We start from the raw sequence: 13,285 nt of genomic DNA on the forward strand, positions 1-13,285 counted from the left end.
AAAAGCCAGAGATACACACATGTTGGTTATTAGTTAGGATTTGGTGAGCTTCTGTGCTAGGTATGGTGGAAAATAATGGACTATCAAAAATGAAGGTTCCTGAGACATTTTGACAGCGCTGAGAGGAATGAATGTAAAAATTTACAAAAGAAAGAGAAGTTCTTGCCCTGTCCAGTTTTCTGTCATAAAAATATCATTTAGATACATTTATTACATATGATATTATTAAAGCTGATATAATGCACACTCTGATTGGATAATTCTAGTGCATTATTTACATTTACATGGTATACGTCGGTAAAATCATAAAACATCACTTGCGACTAAAATAAAAAATTAAAATAAAAAGAAATGCCTAATTCATAATAATTTAAAAATACTTAACACTAAAACGGATCTAATTCTTTACTTGAAAATTATTCTCCCGTAATGCCCATGGGCCAATTACGAGCATGCTAAAAGGTCCCAACACAAAGTAGAAGGAAATTAAGAAAACTATTGCTATTTTCCTGAAAATTGTAGCGACTGAAAACAATGATTGAACACTCTCAGAGTGCATTGTATTACCCTGAAGAGATAAAATTCAAGGAGAATAGAGAATTCACAAAGTTATATCACAAACGAATTGGTACCGGACAGGATAAAGGAAACAGCCAGGCAGAAACTGAAACTTTTTTTCGACGAGCAAAAAAGTATGCATGCACAACAAAGAAAACAGGCAGTGACATTTGGTTAATGAGTTAGTTAATAACAAAATCAGTGTGAAGAAAAGAGCCAAGAGAGAGAAAGTGGAGAGAACAGAGCGCTCTCACCAACTAAATTGTGTATATATACATGTAAAAGTTATTTCTATTACCGAGAAATGGTCAGGGCAAGAACTTCTACACCCTAAATTTTTTCTAAGTAGGTAAATGTCATTGACACTGTTCAATTTACCGAGTAAAGATCTTCGCATTTTTTTTCTTTTTCATCAGTACTATCTCACTTTTGAGGAACATTTCCATATTAAGTGTAAATACTGCATTGCGGAATAACCTCTCAGTAAGAAAATAGGGCCCATGTACCCCCAACCAAAAGCAGTGGCACTAATAAAATGAAATAGTAAATCAAAATCAAAGTAGAGCTTTATTTGCAGACAGGATTTACATGCATAATCGTCTACTCGACATTTGGACTATATAAGCATTTCACCAAACCGAACTAATTGGACAGACAACAAATTAAAACGAGGAAATCTACATTATAAACACAATATGCATATCACGTCATCTGATTATCAACAGCAAATCACTTCTCATTGAAAGGTAACCGAATGAAAGAAAGGATAAAGAAAATTCGTTTAAGCTCGCACTGTTAAAGTTTAATAATTATTCACGCTTAAATTTGAATATTACAGTGTGTATTTTGGTAGCTTTGCCAGTCTTCAACCAAATTAACCTGGGAATTCACCCAAGCATTTCGCCAAACCGAATAAATTGAACTAAAAAAAACGAGGAAATCTCCATACTTTGTAATCACAATATGTAAATCTTCACATAGGAACGTCAAAAGAAAATTTCGCAAATCCTGTTCGCTTCGGCTTAAAATGGTTTGTACACCTTTCTTGGCACGGTTTTCAACAACAGAAGAAGAAATTTTAGCACTCTACGAGGCGGCTGTGCCAACTAACACAGAGAAAACTTCAAACCTCGCCCGGCCGTGTTTACAAATACGCTTATTTTTAGACGTGAGGTTACAAGCTCTTTTTCGCTTACTTTCTTCGCTTTTCTTCTTCCACTCGTTCGTTCAGTTCTTCACATGCAATAAGCAGTGATAAAAAAAGGCCAAAGAAATCGATGCTGTTACGGCTTGCAAAATATTTTGACAAAATAGTAAACATGGGGCCTATCCGGGAGTCGAACCCGGGACCTCTCGCACCCGATGCGAGAATCACACCACTAGACCAAGAGGCCAAAACGATGAAAAAATAATACAGACTACGGTAAATCTGGTTAAAAACAGGTTAATTTACCAGTACGTTACTACCTTCACGTAGAGTAACACCAAAAAAATTAAAGTGTGAGATTTTCTGGATCAACCTATGAATTGTGTCGCCATATTTTGTTGTTTCTTCTTTCTTTCTTTTTTAATCAAAGCAACCTGCAAATAAAAACAAAAAAAGAAAAGACAGTTACTGCATGGGCCGGAATCATTGGGATTTTTACGCTACCGTACAAAAAATGTTTCATATATTATATAGCATATAAGTTTCTGAATTTGTAATTTCTAACCGATCAAATTCAACAGTACCACTATTTAACCGTAGAATTTTCTGTTCTAAGCGCAAAATAGGTCGGTGAGTTTACTTCCTTTTAAAAACAGAAATCAGAAACAAATCGGTAGATAGTGTTATCTCAGCTGGCTTACTTAAGCAAGAAGATGGTCCGTGTACAGTGACATTGAGAAACCGCTTAGCAATTTGGCATCATGAGCTTCTGGGGAATTAGCTCAAATGGTAGAGCGTCCGCTTAGCATGTGGGAGGTACCGGGATCGATACCCGGATTCTCCAGATTTTTTTTTTCTTCAAAATCATTATTTTCAAGATTCAACAACTCTTTCTTATGTAAATACGGGTGTATGTTTGCAATTAAAAAGTATCACCTTTGGGAGAACCTCAGTCGGACCTGTGTGGTGTTTGGCTTTTGCTTACATAGGAAAAAATTAAAACCGTGATTCTAGCGGAACATAACCTCAGTGAATTAAAGCGTTTGCAAGAATAAAATAATAAAATAGCTTTACTTTCTGTCCATCATCATCAAATAGGAACTGAACCTAAAAGACCTAAACCTCGGTATAAATTTGCTAAGAACAGCATATAATAGTAGGCTGAACCTTAGGGTATTTTCAAATCGATGGCGATCTCTAACATCAGTCGGTAATTACATTTACCCTTCATATATGAAGCAGCAGATGGCAGTCTGAACACAAAACTGATTCTCGCACGTGGATTAAATGCTCTGTTTGTTTTAATCTTTCGCGCTATGAAATAAATACTAAGTGATTACGATCGGCGCATTTTCAATTAATTTCCTCTCCCTGGAGAAAGCAAAATTAATATAAAAACTGCCATCGCTGTACCAACTACCGAGCTGGATTAAAAAGTTTCACAAGATTTCATTGTTAATCAATTTCATTCTCCGAAGAACGATTCATTTTTTTTTTTAAATTGCGTTTGCTGTCATGTATAGACAACAAAATTGATTACCCCTTTGCATTAAAGTTGATTGCTTTAATGACATTTTTCAGGAAGGCTTACTTCAATTTGTTACTAGCCATTTGCTTTGGCACAAACTTCAACGTTCAACAGATCTTCAATCGCTACCAAGTAACGAATCTGAGAAACAGAATGTCTTTAAACATTTCAGCGAATTCTACAACGAACGGGACAATAGTGGAGTTGGTAAAGAAAGTCTCAAATGGAAAACTTTATTTTACGATCGACAAGTTATTGATTTGTTTGTCAGCGTCAGTAGTTATCGGAGTTGGAATCGCTGGAAATATTTCAGTCCTGTTAATAATCAAGAGAACCCAGTCGCTTCAAACCGCTCAGAATTATTTATTGGCAAATCTAGCGGCTGCCGATGTTACAAGTCTCCTGTTTTGTAGTTTTTCCCTCATCCTAATGATCAGTGTCCTTCCAGATGGAGATGTTGGAACTGTTCTCTGTATGTTCTTTGTCGGCTTCAATGTTCCTCTGACTGCTACGGTTGTCTCGGTATTCACGCTTACAATCCTAGCAATAGAACGTTATAACGCAGTAGTGAGACCTCTACGGATGTTGCAGCTTACGACAGAAACGGTTCGATACGCGATTATTGGCACATGGATGGCGTCCGCTGCCTTAAACACACCATTGTTTTTGTACACAAACTACAAGTTCAAGACAGCAGCTTGGCGACAGACGTACAGTCAGAACGCAGAGTTAACTCACATTATCTTCTACATAATTTTTGTTTTCACTCTTCCTTTTCTCGTTCTCAACTTTTGCTACACTAAACTTGTGAAATTGCTCAATCACAGAAGTGCGGTTACACCTGATAGCAATATCCCAGAAAAAGAACTCATGCGACAACGAAAACAACTCTTGAAGATGTCGCTGACAGTTACTTTTGTTTTCGGGGCGTGTGTTTTACCTGCCAGTGTTGTTACTGCCCTTCGCTATTTTCGGCTGGTAAGCCAAACCGTGCGGGCTTTTGGGCTATTGCTGTTTTTTATAAGTTCTGTGGTAAATCCATTCATTTATGCATTTAACAGCTCAAATTATCGACGCGCTTTTAAAACATTACTCAAATGTAAACAGACGCCCTGGATTACATTTGTCCCGTTAGTTCAGCGACATTTCTTTGGTCGACTTGTCTCGTTTGATGAGTTTACGTTTCTTTCTTCTTTCATTGCTGTAAGAGTAGTTCGCTCCACGGTGGGGGGCTGGGGGGTGGGGGCGGATAACTAAGATGGACTAGCATCCCATCCATGGGACAGAAAAATACTCTCAGTTGTTTAATACAGCGGAGACTGGGATAAGCTCTGCTGTGTGTGGGCTAGCAAGGCGCAGGTGCGGCCATTTAACGTTTCCTTACCATCCAGTGCCAAAGGAGGGCGTCAATTTCAGTTCTAAAAGATGAAATTCAACCTTTAACTTCCAGGTTTCAATAAAGCGAGTCGTAAAGCTAAGGCAAGAGTAATTTTTCAGAGAATCTTTGTGTTATCTGCGTTATACGGCTGTTATCAAAAACGTTGCGTTACAAAAGCGTAACTGAAAGCGTACCCCCCGCCAATACCGAAAGGTGCTTCCGGTATTGCTCCTTTACTGCTGGTCGATTGAAGTCCACGTTGTTTCAGAGGGACAGCGGAAAATTCATTGATAGGAGTATTCGCATCTTCTCTGATAGCTAGAGAAAATTATCCAACTAAAAAGTTTACAAACCGTTATTTGTACAACAGTGGTCAGAAAAACATCTGTCTTCAAAAAGAATTAAAGCTGCATATTAGCTAGTAAAATAAAGACTGCTGGAGAATCCGGGTATCGATCCCGGTACCTCCCGCATGCTAAGCGGGCGCTCTACCATTTTGAGCTAAACATATACAAGTTGCTCTAACTATATAAAAACCAATGTTTGAGGCGTGACCTGGCAATTAGTTTTAAGCTTTTTTCTAAACAATTTACTTAGAATTTCATTTTAGAAAAACAGTTAATTCAATAAAATATGTTGCTTTTCATTCTAGTTCCTTGTTATTTAGAACATAAGCTATTGATATTGACGAGACATTACTGGAAAGTATATGAGAAACAACTGCCAATAAATAATTTCGGGATAACTATATTTCAACAAAAATGTCCTCATCATTTGAGAAAGCACGTTAACAATATATACATACATCTTAAAGAATAAAGCAAATCAGTTTGAACAAAGCCAATAAGCGGGTGCTTTTCCTCATTAGGCCAAACTTCTGATAACGTTCTGGTACAAAGGCAGTAATACTTAAGAGTGACTTCCTGTAAATACTACGGATAGGTGTGCAAAATGGAAAAATCGAATTCCCTCAAACTTTTTCACAAGAAAGCCCTCTTGAAACTATTTAGGAAAATACAACTTTTAGTTCGTTTGGTTTTATATTTTTCAAGTAAAGCGATTTTTTAATTTTCACCCTTGGAGAAGCCCTCGAACCACTGAAAAATGTGCTTCGTATTTGCGACTCGTGTAAGAAAACTAAAACAATTATCAAATCTATTTCGATATTACACAATTCAATGACCCTTCCTTTACAAAGCACAGTTATTAGAATTGGAAAAGGTTCAAACATGAATTTTTAAAAAAATTTTCAAATTTACCCTCCTAAACAGCATTATCAGAAAGCTCGATTTTGGCAAATTTCAACGGCAAAACTCCCTACCTGGTACATGGATTCCGCTGTAAAGATGGTATTCTATAGAAAGAGTGAGGCTTCCTCTATCGTTCTGTGAAATAAAATTTTGGGGCAACTTAAACTGCGAATTTAGACGACCGAAAATATTTACGGTACTCGCTTGAAGTTTATGACCTTTGAACTTACAGTTGTCTTCATGAATACAAGAGATAACCTAAACAACAGTGGGAATTTTAGCCTGAATGCGACCCTTTCCCCTATTTAAATGATTTATAGTTATTTTTTATCTTCTGTGGGCTATTTATCTAAAGTAATATTTTTTTTACTCGGAAAAGGAGTTCTAACTTGTTTATGAGTACGTGCGTATTTGTTTACTGAAGCGGAAATTTGTGGATATTAAATTTACTCCATCTAAGTTCTATTTCGTGTGCTGCAAGGCGTTTCGCGTTCTCATTAAAACAAAATGGTATTGCCAAGTAGAAGGTTTTCTTCTCAGATTTTGAAACAACATATAGTTTTTGACTTACCGTCCACATGCATGGCTTGATTTACTCAGCAGCGTTACACCGGGTGTGATAGCGCTAAGATGGCGTGACGATAATTGACAAATCGCTTTTTGCAAATCGAATTCATCTAAATATATTTATTACATCTTTTGACATCATAATGCTTTGAGAGTACTTGATAAAGACTCTTGTGAAATAAGTCTACAAAATTTTGAAACTCTCATTACGGTGAAATGAAGAACCTGGATCTACTATTTTTATGCCGCGGTCGTGTGATCCTCGAGTGTGGTATCACATGACAATAACAACTAAAAAAATGGCCACCTGCAGTTATTCTCAAATCGTTGGGGGCACGTCCGGTCCTAGGGTTTCGAATCCCGCACATATTCAATTTGTTGAAATTGGATAATGTGGCGAAGATATTCGAGGTGTGTTCACAAACGGCGGAGGTCTGGGTATCTGTACTTGTTTCTAACGGATATCCCTCCTCGTTTGTACAGATGATCACAAAGGCACGAACAACCCCAAGAAGAGAGCCCGACGCGGAATTTAAATCCACCGCCGTTTTACCTTATGTCCAAGGAGTTTCGGAGTCTCTCCGCCGCTGCCTAGAACAACAAGGCATTCGCACCGTCTTCAAGTTCGACACGACACTTCGGTCACACGACCCAAGGACACCGTCAACCCGGCTAAACAAGATGGTGTTGTCTACAGGATTCCCTGTGAGTGTGGCAAAGTCTACATCGGGGAAACAGGGAGATCTATTCAGGAGAGGATCAAAGAACACGACAGGGATATACGACTGGTCCGTACCCAGACCTCCGCCGTTTATGAACACACCCACGAGACCGGCCACTATCCTATCAGGAATGAGGTCAAGTTTATTGATCGAGATCCTCACTGGTACACACGTAGGGTCAAGGAAGCTATTCACATAAGACTTCACCCTAATAACATCAACAGGGATAGTGGAATTGAAATTCCTGAAGCATGGATGCCCACGATCAAAAAACACAACAACAGGATAGGAGAACAGTACAACAGCGGACCACTAAGGGAACAGCTACTCGTCGGAACAATGGAACAATAGGAGGATCGAAATGTACCAATCACAGCCGACCTTTGTGATATAAATGATACCGTGCAATCAGTCGACCTTATCGCCTGAAGACGTCGCGATCTACATCTCAAGTGACTACATCGTGAGACAAACGATAATACACTTTATTATGAGAGCCTACAGGCAACAAAATTTGCGTCTGAGGGTGGAGTCTTCTCGACTGAACCAGATTTATCCCACGATCCCCTTTCTGGTTCTTCTCATGTTGTATCCATTGCTCTGGACAGGAACAGTTTTTTTTGTTGCTACGCCACCTTATCCCGCATAGGTCCTCATGACGAGAGCATACTATTGTGTTCAAATTACCTTCATCCACGTCAAAACAACTTTGGAAACAAAATGTGTGATATGCGTTTACTGGAAGTTTAGTTTAAAGGTAAGGGTTTCGAAAAACCATGCGACGGCAACGTAAGCCCGGGGATGTAAGCCCTTGGATAACATTGAGAAAGGCATCACAGAAAATGTCGCGCAGTATTATAGGACTCCGCTTTCTTACGCAATTTAAATGATACGGGAGAATGTTTCGGCGACAGAAGAAAGCAGAGGAACCATCCGCGTTTTTGTTCAGTGAATGGGATTCAATGCTGGTAGGTGCCTTTATACCTTATTTAACAAGCAAGAGGACAACAATGCGAAAAGTCATCAGATTCGCGGATTTTCATAACAACAAGCGGGGTCTACAAATTATTATTATTTTTTCAGTCATATATGTAATTCCCTTATATGTTACTACCTTAAAGTTTCTCTTGACTTATCTCTGTAGTGAGGCAAGCCGACAAGTATTCCCCCCCTGCCCCACCTTTAATTTCTAGTCCCTCTTCTCCACGTGGTTAGTAATTGGGATCATTTTCGTGGGAGAAACTTGTAAATAGCCGGGCCGCAATATAACTCAAGAGACTATAGTCTCAAGAGACTATTACGCTTTTGCACGGTCAGCTACATTGAAAGAGTGCCATTAGATTTTGACTTCGGTATCATGAAATCACGCCTTATTGGGCCTCATGGTGATTGTCTGTTACCGTAGCACTCAGTATTTTCTCGATAATCTTCCGCAATATTTTCGATCTAAAGAGAAAATTGAATTACGAGTACACTGACCTGCTCTAGCTAACAGTAGCCTTGCTTCGTCCAGAGAAGAATTAATCGCTCACATCAATAGCCTTCAAATCACCTTGAATGTCTTTGTCACATTTTCGAATTAAAACACATTGAACATGTGCGGGATTGGTAACTAGGACCGCACCTGCCCCCAACGATTTGAGAATAACTGCAGGTGGCCATTTCTTAGTTGTTATTGTCATGTGATACCACACTCGAGGATCACACGACCGTGGCATAAAAATAGTACATCCAGGTTTTTTATTTCACAGTAATGAGAGTTTCAAAATTTGCAGACTTATTTCACAACAGTCTTTATCAAGTAGTCTCAAAGAAAGATATTATATATACATATTTTTTGATGAATTCGATTCGCGAAAAGCGATTTGTCAATTATCGTCACGCCATCTTAGCGCTATCACACCCGGTGTAACGCTGCTGAGTAAATCAAGCCATGCGTGTGGACGGTAAGTCAAAAACTACATATTGTTTTAAAATCTGAGAAGAAAACCTTCTACTTGGCAGTACCATTTTGTTTTAATGAGAACGCGAAACGCCTTGCAGCACACGAAATAGAACTTAGATGGAATAAATTTAATATCCACAAATTTCCGCTTCAGTAAACAAATACGCACGTACTCATAAACAAGTTAGAACTCCTTTTCCGTGTAAAAAAAATATTACTTTAGATAAATTGCCCACAGAAGATAAAAAATAACTATAAATCATTTAAATAGGGGAAAGGGTCGCATTCAGGCTAAAATTCCCACTGTTGTTTAGGTTATCTCTTGTATTCATGAAGACAACTGTAAGTTCAAAGGTCATAAACTTCAAGCGAGTACCGTAAATATTTTCGGTCGTCTAAATTCGCAGTTTAAGTTGCCCCAAAATTTTATTTCACAGAACGATAGAGGAAGCCTCACTCTTTCTATAGAATACCATCTTTACAGCGGAATCCATGTACCAGGTAGGGAGTTTTGCCGTTGAAATTTGCCAAAATCGAGCTTTCTGATAATGCTGTTTAGGAGGGTAAATTTGAAAATTTTTTAAAAATTCAGGTTTGAACCTTTTCCAATTCTAATAACTGTGCTTTGTAAAGGAAGGGTCATTGAATTGTGTAATATCGAAATAGATTTGATAATTGTTTTAGTTTTCTTACACGAGTCGCAAATACGAAGCACATTTTTCAGTGGTTCGAGGGCTTCTCCAAGGGTGAAAATTAAAAAATCGCTTTACTTGAAAAATATAAATCCAAACGAACTAAAAGTTGTATTTTCCTAAATAGTTTCCAGAGGGCTTTCTTGTGAAAAAGTTTGAGGGAATCCGATTTTTCCATTTTGCACAGCTATCCGTAGTATTTACAGGAAGTCACTCCTAAAAAAACGGCACCGAGGTTAATTTGTCTGGTCCGTTAGCTCAGTCGGTAGAGCGTGGTGCTGATAACGCCAAGGTCGTGAGTTCGACCCTCACACGGACCAACTTTTCCTTTTAAGTAAACCATCTGGAAAATACCATTTTAAAATTTCTAACTGACTGTACTCTGATTTCTCTTTTCCTTTATTTTGTTTCATTTGTTAATTCCCCCTGATAAGTTCAAAACAAGAGGACTAGATCAAAACTACTTTAGTTTAATATTTTCCTAGAAGTCGTTGGAAATGTTTCCCGGCCAACAGAAACAGTTGGTTAAGTCCTATTTTAATCTAGAAGGGCTTCGTAGTAGTCACTTGGAATTGTCTGTGCAAAAATAAAAGTGATTATTTAAAGAAGAAAGGTATTCCGTTGTTTCATATGGCCGTTGTGACGTCACAAAAACCATCGTAAAATTGTCTGTTTCGTTATGATGTTGTTTTCATTGACAAAAGAGTATTAAAAAAGGCCTGTCCGGGAGCGGAACCCGGGACCTCTAGCACCAAAGCGAGAATCATACCACTAGACCAACAGGCCACACGTGGTTGGACAACATTTGACAAAAGTCTTAATCTACCTTTTTCTGTTGAACTGGTACTGTAATACCTGTTATGTGTTGTCTCATTGGCCAAGATATTTACTATCCAAATCTTCCGGGTTTTCGGTTTTCATGTCTTTCGAGCATGACACAATGTAGCAGAAACCTTACACAAGTTAAAATTTCTTCCACAAAAATAAATTTGATGAAAATTGTACAAAATCCTTCGAAGGAAGTCTCCGTGGCGGAATCGGTTAGCGCGTTGGGCTGTTAACCGAAAGGCTGGTGGTTGAAGCCCACCCGCGGACGGTTCTTTTTGTTTTGGTAATTATTTTCTATACAGTTAGCGTCAGGATTCCATCCATCCATCCTGTTTTCATAATTTTTAGTTGTAATACGTGTAAGTAGATCTTCTCGAATAAAGCCCGGCCGCAAACATTTTTTTCATTTTTTTATTTGACTTCGTCAGTGTTTTAATGATTGCATGCTCAATTTCTTTATGAACTGTTTTATGGCATCTTGTATTTTGAGGGTAAAAATATACTGAAGTAATAGTAATTTTGACAAGTAAATTAACCATAATTAAGGGATGTTAAAGTATAATAGCAGACTTTGCTGCATCAGTTATATTATTTAGTAGTTATTTTTTTGTTGTAATATTATGACATAAATATGCTTGTGACAATATTATGACAATAATATGACAATATTATGACAATATTATGACAATAGCTTGTGCCACAAACTAGTAATTTATTTTATCTAAAACTCTGTTTTATTATGTAACAATCAGGGGATTAGCTCAAATGGTAGAACGCCCGCTTTGCATGCGGAAGATACCGGGATCGATACGATAATATTATTTTAAAAATTTATAAAAAACGTTCACTGGCTATATAAAGTTAAAACTTTCAGAGCTTTTGGCTGTCAGGCTACAGCCTTCGATGGATAAAAAGTGGAAAAGATAACAACTACAAATATATACACAAATAGGTGGAACTATAAAAAGAATATATTAAAATGGAAAAATATAAGGGGTGTGCCAAGATTCTAGCGTCTTACGAATACGTGAAGAACCCTTGTCAATCACTTGGGAATTTTTAAAGTCAATAGAGTGATTTGAAGACCAAGCGTGTTTAGCGACGTTGGAACCTCTTGCGTAAGACATCACATTCCTCATATGTTCTTTTTTTTCTCGTTTCAAAGCATCTGCCAGTCTCGCCTACATAACTCCATGAGCAGTCGGCACAAGATATTTTATAAGCCACATTTGGTTGAAGTTCAATCGGAGGTCGAGATTTGCCACTAGACCAACAGGCCAAACGTCGTTGAATATTCCTTTGAGAAAGGTCTTAACCTACTTCTCTCTATTGAACTGGTACTATATAACACCAGTTATTTGTTGGCTTATTGGCTAAGACAGTTACTATCCAACTTCCCTGGTTTTTCGCTTTTCATGTCTTTCGAGCAAGATACAATAATGTAGCAGAAACCTTACGCAAGTTAAAATTTCATCCACACAATTCAACTTGATGAAAATCGTACAAACTCCCTCCATGGAGGTCTTCGTGGTGCAATCGGCTAGCGCGTTCGGCTGTTAACCGAAAGGTTGGTGGTTCAAGCCCACCCGGGGACGATTCTTTCTCCTTTGATAATTGTTTTCTATATAGTTAGCGACAAGAGTCCATCCTGTTAGCGTAATTTTTAGCGGCAGGTATATTTTGCAGGGCGCAGGTTACAGGTTGCAGGTTGAAATTTAATTATAACTGGAAAACCGCTGGCAGTTAAAAGAAACGTGCAGGTGGTAGACTTACCGTGACTGTTACATGACGCTGTTTACAATCGCTCGGAACGGTGACTTCCATCTAAGTACCAAACCCGCCGAAGCGATGGGAGGAGAGTATATTCCTATGATTTTAAGCCTGCAGTGAATTATTGTTTTTGAAGAAACATTTGAGTACCAAAATAAAGGCACACTGAGCTTGTGGTAGTATATTCCGTCGGTTAAAATCTTATATTATCTCATTTCTTTATTTATTTGCTTCATTTGTAATGGCAATTTTCTGTTGTTAAGGGAAGTGTAGCTTGCAGTTCTTGTTGACGCTACGCCTAGAGATTTCGAACTCACGCTCTGTTGAAGAGACTCGATGAGCCCGTTGAGTATTGAAAGATCGAGCGAGGTTCGACTAGAAAAATAAATGAAAATACATGTGAAGAAGAGCCGAGCGATAAGAAAAATACAGGACAAAATGTAAAGACTTACAAATGTTTCTGACTGTAGCGATGAGGGTGAAGCTAGGTAGAGTATAGATTCCGCAACAATATTAACTTGAAGCTATAGAAAACGTTGAAAAGATTGGCGCGCTAGGAAACCGTAGCGTTTAAATAGTCCTAATTTGTATACATTAATGGCAAGCTAAAATAAAAATTCGCACGTAAAGTCCTATAGGAAGACCCGAGCCAAATCTGGAATAGATGGAAACATCTGTGAAGCGGCCATTCAGATGGCTTTGAAGAGATTTCACTGGTCTCAGCGTGTCGATCGATAAGTACTTATAGCGGATCGATCGTGTTTTCACTACGTGAAAGAGGCGAACTACTTTATATAAGAACCCCTGACGAGTATATAGGTTATTAATTATTTTTAGTGCCAGCGGTTTTCCCGTTATAATTAAATTTCAACTTGCAACCTGCAACCTGCGCCCTGCAAA

General features: G+C 38.2%; 1 non-coding gene across 1 annotated transcript; it reads left to right on the forward strand.

Annotated features, from left to right (window-relative positions):
- Positions 1–10,034: 10,034 nt before the first annotated feature.
- Trnai-gau (transfer RNA isoleucine (anticodon GAU)) lies at positions 10,035–10,107 on the forward strand. The gene has a single exon. It is a non-coding gene; the product is annotated as a tRNA-Ile (tRNA).
- Positions 10,108–13,285: the final 3,178 nt, after the last annotated feature.

The sequence above is a fragment of the Orbicella faveolata genome, unplaced genomic scaffold, assembly GCF_042242905.1.
Source record: "Orbicella faveolata isolate gen_17 unplaced genomic scaffold, um_ofav_v1 contig_35, whole genome shotgun sequence".
Classification (NCBI taxonomy): Eukaryota; Metazoa; Cnidaria; class Anthozoa; order Scleractinia; family Merulinidae; genus Orbicella; species Orbicella faveolata.